This window comes from Ascaphus truei, chromosome 10, assembly GCF_040206685.1.
Source record: "Ascaphus truei isolate aAscTru1 chromosome 10, aAscTru1.hap1, whole genome shotgun sequence".
NCBI classification, from domain to species: Eukaryota; Metazoa; Chordata; class Amphibia; order Anura; family Ascaphidae; genus Ascaphus; species Ascaphus truei.
The window spans coordinates 12,863,463-12,871,849 of NC_134492.1; the positions used below are offsets into that span (position 1 = coordinate 12,863,463).

Consider the following 8,387-nt stretch of genomic DNA (forward strand, 5'->3'; position numbering starts at 1 on the left):
TCCTGTTTTGTGATCATTTGTTGCCAATATTCCCAGCAGTTTGAGCTGCAAACTGTAACAATAGATAATATTACCTTATCAGAATAGATTGTAGCTGCTGAGTTACACTGCCGGAAGGATTGATTGAAAGTGAAAGGCGGCCATTTAGTGAACCCTGGAAGCAGGATAGTTGCTGATCGATCATGGGAGAAGGAATCGATCAGCAGCTTAGGTAATCGGTTTTCAGTAAAGGTAATCAAAGGCTACATATAAAACATATCTACCTCCACTTGGACTGCCTCTTTTAGGCCACGGCCAGGGTGTAGATGCGCTTGGCGCGTTTAAATACCTTCCTTATGGACACGTCCAAGGTGCTGTTGCTTGCTTGTGCTTGGACCGGAGCTGTGCTTGGGGAGACGCTAAAATTAGTTTTTCCGGTGCAATGGCGTGTCACGTGACGAGGTAAGAGCCAATCAAAGTACAGCAGACTGGCAAACCTATGAAAATCTAGCATTTAAGACATCCAAGCACTGTGGAAATTTCGGCGGTGGTGTGCTGTTTTAAAACTTTTAAAGTTGTGATTGCAGCACTTAAATTACATCACAAAATGGATAATTCTGCAATTAAATTGCTGAGAGCTCCATCTTGTTTTGTTGTGGTTTTGGGAGAAGGGGATGTGACGTCACGATACTCCTGTCACACCCCACGCTAGTCTGACACACCCACCTCCCGTCTGTTGCATGCCCCCCCCCCCTCCTGCCCCCGGTGTGAGCACGCAGTGAGCAGGACAGCCAATCGCTCCTGCTTGGGCTGACGTCACGCCTCGTGAGCGAGCGTCTCCTCACCTTGGCCGCAGCCTTGGACCACGAGGGGATAGTGTCTTCAATGTGTATATCCAGTATGTTTCTTGGTGGGAGATTTTGACTGTTCTATTACCTCCAATCTGGATTCACTTTCTCGATATACCAAGACACGTTGGACCTGGTGGATCTTGATTGTGTGCTTTCAAATTATTTGATACACTGTTGAATAAAGTATTTTTGGATGTTTCTAACATGTTCTGCCAGTGTAACTTTCCATTTTCTTGTTGTTCCTATATACTGCTTGCCGCAGGGGGTATTCTACTAAATAATACATTGGCTGTTTTATTTTTTTTTTATTTTTTTATTCAAATGTCTAACTACTTTTTCCTTTCATATGTACAAGTTGTACAGTTCAGACAATTAAAAAGCCCCTTGGCAGGTCTGGCACCCAGCTGATTGCTTGGTTTTTTTTTTCTTTTTTTTTTTTTTGTCTCTTTCTTTAAAGCACTTTGAGCTATTTTGTGATTTGAAATGAGGTGCTCTAGTATAAATCTCAGGATGGGGAGGTAATAATTTGTCGAATTGTGTGTGTTATATAATATATATATATATATATATATATATATATATATATATATATATATATATATATATATATATATATTATATAACACACACAATTCGACAAATTATATATATATAAAAATATGTGTGTGTTCGACAAACCTATACATTTGCTCGCAGCAGCACACGTTTGGTACTAGGTGGCGAGTAGATTTTTTTTTGTGTGGCGAGTAGATTTTTTGGTGATTTGTTTAGTTTTGGAGCTATTGAAATATGTTGTGTTAAAGCAGGTGTCTTAAACTCTGTTCTCCAGCCACCAACAGACCCGGTTTTATGGATATCCCTGCTTCAGCACAGATGGCTGTCTTTGATTGAACCACCTGTGCTGAAGCAGGGATGTCCAAAAAAAACTTGCTGGTTTGTGGCCCTTGAGGACTGAATTTGAGACCCCTGTGTTTAAAGTAACTGATTCTATTTTATCTGGGGTTTTTAAATATCTTTATATTCGATGAAATTCTCTGTTGGAATTTAAGGCCTTGCTGTAGGCCTCCTCCAATGTATTGACATTTCTATCCACAAATTGTTTTCTCGCGCGTTTTTGATTTGTTCTTGGAATGTCTACCTTCGAACAGTTTCTTCTGAGCCGACAACTGACTGAAGGGCACATTCTTTAACTAATTTGGATAATTGCTATTCTACAGGATAAAATTATTTTCCTCCACCATCTCTTTATGCTTTTGTTTTCAATCTGTCCACTTTCAACATGGATCAACACATCAAAAAGTTCCATTTGGTCCATACTTCTCTTACATGTATAATTTAAACCATCTGAATTTGTATTGATATGTTTAATAAACATCCAAAGAGCATCACCCCTACCCCCCTAAATGAAGAGAATGTCATCGATGTATCTATGCCTCCTTGTCACACCAGATGTAATCGTCCTCCCACTTAGGTGCCATAATTAGCTTGGGATGAAACCGCCTGTCACTAAAACATTTATTTTTCCATTCCAAATCTCTTTTTAAATACTTTGGATTTGTTATGTCTTGAAGATATGATTTTGTATTTTTACAAATCTAAATCTATGAACTGCGATTTATATTATGTTTAGGAGTCGTCGCCCGATATAGCCCGATGTCGGGATAGGTCGGGTCTTGTTGCTTAGTAGCATGTTTATAAAGATTATTACCCCATTGCTCCTTTTTTTTTTTTTTTAAACTTTGTTCCCCAGAAGTTGGAATTTAAAGATGGATGTTCCTCAGTTTTCTGTCCTTAACCTCCATGGGAAACCGAGCATTCTGGCTATCTGCACTCACCTGAACCCCTATCTCCACACTGGGGGTCACCTATATCATATCACTGTAGTTATTTTAAATATCAACTGGGGGATTTAAAAATAAATAATAATTTTGAAGAAACTAATAAGGTGATATTTTATTTATTAGGGGGCACAAGTTATATGAAATAGAGATTTCTCTGGCTAATTTTGTCCCGTTGGGTAGCACGCTGTAACTTTATTCCCATACAGCAACATGCCAGATATTGATTTACAAGTTGCTTCCCTCTCATGTCATTTGGAAAAAAGTTTTTGTGCTCAATATTGCCTTTTTGCTTCAGAATTTGTCATTGTTTATTTTGGAGTTCACTAACACAGGATCCAGCAAAGGTATTTCTGGAAGTGAAGGAGTTGCACGTTTTCAGGGTTGATATGCAGAAGATGGCTCATATGAAGTTGTCTGTCTTTAGTCTCCGGGCCAGGTACAGTGTGTTTGAAATGCACTTTAATTAATGGGTTCTCAACTCCAATCCTCAACATCACTATAACTTATTGAGCCACCTGTGCTGAAGCAGGGATATCCTGAAAACCTGATCTGTTGGTGACGTCTTTAGGGCTGGAGTTGAGAACCCAGCTTTAGTTGATCATGGAGAGGTGCCGTGTTTGGAACTGCGGCTAAAAGAAAAGGCAAAGTTTGTGTGTGTATTTTTTTTGTTCTATTTTTAGATGAAGTGCTTCCCCGGATATGTATAGAAATGACAGCCGGGGAGAAACAGCTGAACTGTAGCTGAAGCACAGGGGGCCAGAAAGTTGAATCTGATCTGCAAAGCTGAGAATCTGTCTTTAATGTCTTTACAGTGTCACATTGGGTCATCTGTTCCTTTTGTGAAGTAACAGACCGCCCGATCCCCCGAGATGTTGTGTGTTCAGAACTGAATTTCACACGGGTTAATCCAGGATTGTTAGAGGCAATCGAAGCCGTATTCCCCCCCCCCCCCCCCCGATATAATTTCAGCTCTGGGGACTCCCTGCTTCCCGGAGGTACTTGCCTCTATAATTGGGATGACCAGATTTTGTCCCGGCAAAAACCGGGACAAATTACGCGTTTGCCGGCTGCGCATGCGGGAAGAGCACTTGCTGACCGCGCATGCAATATCGGCACTTCTCGGCTGCGCATGCGCGATCGGCAAGCTCCGATCATGCATGCGCAACAGCAGCCGGCAAGTGCCGAAGGCGCATGTACGGTCGTCGTTCACTAGCGGGACAGAAAACCGGGACAGAGCCCGAAAAACCAGGTCATCTGGTCACCCTATCTATAATGGGCCGGTAGCCACTCCAGGGTTCATATTATGGTGGATTTTCAAAGCTCGCGGGCCAATAGGAAGCATTGATGTCACTCAGTGCTGCTTGCTGTTGGCCCATGTGACGTGGGAGCTTTAGGCCTCGTCCAGGATGGTGCTGAGCGGGCGCGCGCTCACACTGGACACGTTGCGACAATGCGCGTGGGCGGGCGCTCCTGCTCGGCGCTCAGCCGCTTGCCAAGCAAGCAAAATTGATTTTGCTGCTCGCAAGCGCGTCACGGAAGCGGTTCGCCCAATGAGCGCGAACCAGCTCTGTGACGTCGTGGCCGTGCCCCCAGGTGGCCATGAATCGCCCGGCCAAGCAGGGCGCAGCGCTGGAGCGCCAGCGCACCTGTTTCCAGCCTGGACGAGGCCTTACACTGCAGAAAACTGCAGCGAGATACCGGTATCCCCTTGGGAGGTAAGTATTTCAGGAAGCAGGGCCAACATGCTCGGGTTCCTCGTTTCTGGTGTATTGAAGTCAAAATAATCACGGGATATCGGCGAGAAGGAGATCAGATAATCCAAGTTCCTGTCTTCACAGTTGTATTGTATGTCTTTATTTATATAGCGGCATTAATGTACATAGCGCTTCACAGTAGTAATACATGTGGTAATCAAAAATAACAAAGCATGGGAATAAGTGCTTCAGACATAAAAGTAACATTAAGGAAGAGGAGTCCCTGCCCCGAGGAGCTTACAGTCTAATTGTTAGGTAGGGAGAACGTACAGAGACAGTAGGAGGGAGTTCTGGTAAGTGCGTCTGCAGGGGGCCAAGCTTTATGTATCGTGTTCAGAATATCCACAGTGCTATTCATATGCCTCTTTAAGCAAGTGTGTCTTAAGGTGGGTTTTAAAGGTGGATAGAGAGGGTGCTAGTCGGGTACTGAGGGGAAGGGCATTCCAGAGGTGTGGGGCAGTCAGTGAAATGGGTTTAAGGCGGGAGAGGGCTTTAGATACAAAGGGGGTAGAAAGAAGACATCCTTGAGAAGAACGCAAGAGTCTGGATGGTGCATAACGAGAAATTAGGGCTGAGATGTAAGGAGGAGCAGAAGAGTGTCAAGCTTTAAAAGTGATGAGGAGAATGGAGTGTGAGATGCGGGATTTGATCGGAAGCCAGGAGAGGGATTTCATGAGGGGAGATGCTGAGACAGATCTAGGAAAGAGTAGAGTGATTCTGGCAGCAGCGTTTAGGATAGATTGTAGGGGAGACAGGTGAGAGGCAGGAAGGCCGGACAGCAGGAGGTTACAGTAATCAAGACAGTTGATTCCTGAACATTCATATTTACACATCCAGGTTCTGCATAGCAATAACTGAAGCCATCTGGTTAATGGAATTAATTTGTGTGATGTATGCTCCCCCAATATCCCTATATTATATACAGTACTGTACTTGGCAGGCTCCCTGCCAAAATACAATGGTTTGCATGGGTGCTCCTGAACAGTGGGTAAATTAGACTTGCGGGGGAAAAAAATAGGCACTCACAGGTATTTACTTTATCTATAATCCGTGCTTTATTGGCAGATTTAACGTTCGTCTTGATAACGTGTTACGTTTAAGCCGAAACTTTGTCAAATCACTGGTTACTTTATTTATAGACACCTGTGAGTGCCTATTTTTTCCGGTGTGTGTATGTAGAGATTAGTTTTGTTGCGTAATTAGAACTTTGCTTATGTCACAGTCAATGTTGTTTAGCTGTCAGGCATGTTAACGCTGCGTAGTTTGTTATAATATGTAATGTATGGGTGACTGAGAAGATGCCAGACTCACAAATGTAGAATGGAATACACCTGAAATATGCTTTTATCTGCGAAACCGCTTTGTGGAATTGTTCTAAATGAAGCACTGGAAAATAGTTTTTGAACCCCCGCCTTTTTAAATAAAAAGAAAAACTTTAGGCAAAGTAGTTGCAGGCCGAACGGTTTCTGGGCACGGGTAAGCTGATATCCACGCTTCTAAAAGGGAGGGAACACGAAAAAATATTTTTAAATAGGAATCTGCCTCCAAGCACTCCCCAATACTTCCATTATCAACCAGAAAGCAGCTAAAAATATGCAGTCCAAGTAAACATGCAAACTAATACAGCGCCGTTCAGACTACTGACCCAAACATACAGGAGATTTCATTTTCATGGTGGAAATGCAATTAGAGATTATGGGGGCATCCAGTGTGTTGGGAGCGTAAACCTATTTGTGTGTGAGGGTTATTGTGATTTTTTTTTTGTATTTGTATTTTTTTTTTTAAATGAGATTCCCTTGCTATGAGGGAGTGTTGAGAGCTATTCATATAGGTTTAGCAGCAAATGAGAGCAGAGTTTTTTTTTTATTTTTTGTTTTAGGTCAGGTTTTCAATATTTTAATTAATCACATCTATTGATCCAATAATAAAAACAAAAGTACCTTCTCCCTCATTTTGTTGCTTTACCACATGGAAAAGGTGATCAATATGGCTGCCCACACTTCTCTTTCATATAGTTTTAGAATCTAGTCCTAAGAATTTCTACAGCATTGTTGTATACACGTCTCATTGTTTTTAATTTGTGGGTGTCGTATTCTTTACAAACACTGTTTGTGTATGTTTGAGACCGACCGTGGTACTCCTTGGAGTAGAGTTAAACCAATGTCGTTTATAAAGCATGGCGTTCAACTGGTGGCCTCTGGGTTAAGTCCGGCCCATGAACGGTCAGCTCCTGCTAATTTCATGTTCATGGATGCTGTGTAGCTGCCTACACAACATCCATGTAAGATAACAGAACGTAAATCTATAATGGTTAATACTCTAATAGTTAAATCATCACTTTGATATCAATGAGCCATTCACATTGATATCAGAGAGCTTATCAGCTGCTGTGCAGCATGTTGATGACGCACGTGAGGGGATTATTACACTTCACTGACCGCCTAGCACTAATAACAAACTGATTTCTCATGCTAATTCAGCAGTTATACTAATTACTGTTTATATCAAATTGCAATCCTCACCCAAGACCTATTTTTGTATGTATGCATATCTTTATGTAGCGCCATTAGTGTACATAGCGCTTCGCAGCACTCATACACGTGACATAATCATATAAATAACAAATACAAATAACACATAATGGGAAGAAGTGCTTTCAGACATAAAAGTAACATTTAGGAAAAGGAGCCCCTGCTCCAAAGAGCTTACACTCTATCTAATTGGTAACTAGGAAGAATGTACAGAGACAGTAGGAGGGTGTTCTGGTAAGTGCATGTGCATTTTTGTGATGTTTTTACTATATTTCTTGTAGATCAGAATTTTAAAGGATGTATTAAATGCTGAGTTATGTTTTATTCAGTTTATATCCCATAAGAGTGCACCAAAAGTGAACCACTTCTTAGGGCTCTGGTACGCACCTCATTTTTTCAGCAGTGCGGAGGGAAGCAGGCAGGCAGACAGAGACTACTACAGAGAGAGATTAGCGAGCCCAGCTGTGCAGGAATTACACCAGGTTGGAGTGGGTGAGCTAACCCACAAAGGATATAAACTGCAGTTATATTGTCATCTCAGTTTGATCTTTGTGATGCACCAGGCCTGCAACACACACAGTTTGAGCTCCAACGATTGTGCTAGCACACCAGGATCTACAGGCCAGTGCCCCATGATTGGGAGGCCGGACAGAGATAAAAGTTATTTGTTTGCGCAGCGTTCGCACTGTTGGTATAGTTTGTTTAAGTATATATGTGTATGGAGTGATTCTAAGATTGAGTCTGGTTCATATGAGGATATGTAACACCACAAATTATAGCTATATGAGTATGTAATGCGTGTTATAATTCATTACCACTGTGTTGTCTAGTCACTACAGTCTGACACATGTACCACACACTATAAGAATTAAACAGTTACCCATAGGACTCAGGCTCCAACCTCAGTGATAGGCCATATAATCTGAGGTAAAATAATGAGGGGTTGCATTAGTATTGGGGGCTTTAGCAGTTGGGGTAGAGGTTGTAGAGTAAGGGGTTAAGGTTTTTAGGGTAAGGGGTAGTGTTGGTATTAGGAGGTTAAGATTAGAGTTTTTAGGGTAACGTTACGGGCTTACCTCAGTGGCGAAACAGCCGGCAGAGAGAGCCCTGAGATGAGACGGCTAAATGCCCGCTAAACGGTCGTGATCAAATGTCCTACACCACATTTCCAGCATGTGGGATGGGTAACCTCGGAATGTTCTGTATGTGATCTTGCATCTAAGGAGAAGTAGTTGAACGATCACTTTTGGGTTCTGCACGTTCTAGCTGCCTACACAATGTAGTGCAATTTTTTTTGCACAAACTCCATTGTAAAATCACAGAATGTCAATCTATATGGTACAAAATATATACAGTACTAACATTTTGCAAGCATTTAGAAGACTTTAAATGTATCCAAAAATTACATTACAATGCTCTAGTGCAGGAGAG

The 8,387-nt window shown here is 42.0% G+C and overlaps 1 long non-coding RNA gene across 1 annotated transcript; it reads right to left on the reverse strand.

Moving 5' to 3' along the window:
* Positions 1-4,580: 4,580 nt before the first annotated feature.
* On the reverse strand, positions 4,581-8,167 carry LOC142503361 (uncharacterized). Its single transcript, XR_012803977.1, has 3 exons — positions 8,033-8,167; positions 7,837-7,878; positions 4,581-5,921 (listed from the first exon to the last, which is right to left on the reverse strand). It is a non-coding gene; the product is annotated as an uncharacterized LOC142503361 (long non-coding RNA).
* Between the last annotated feature and the right edge of the window lie 220 nt (positions 8,168-8,387).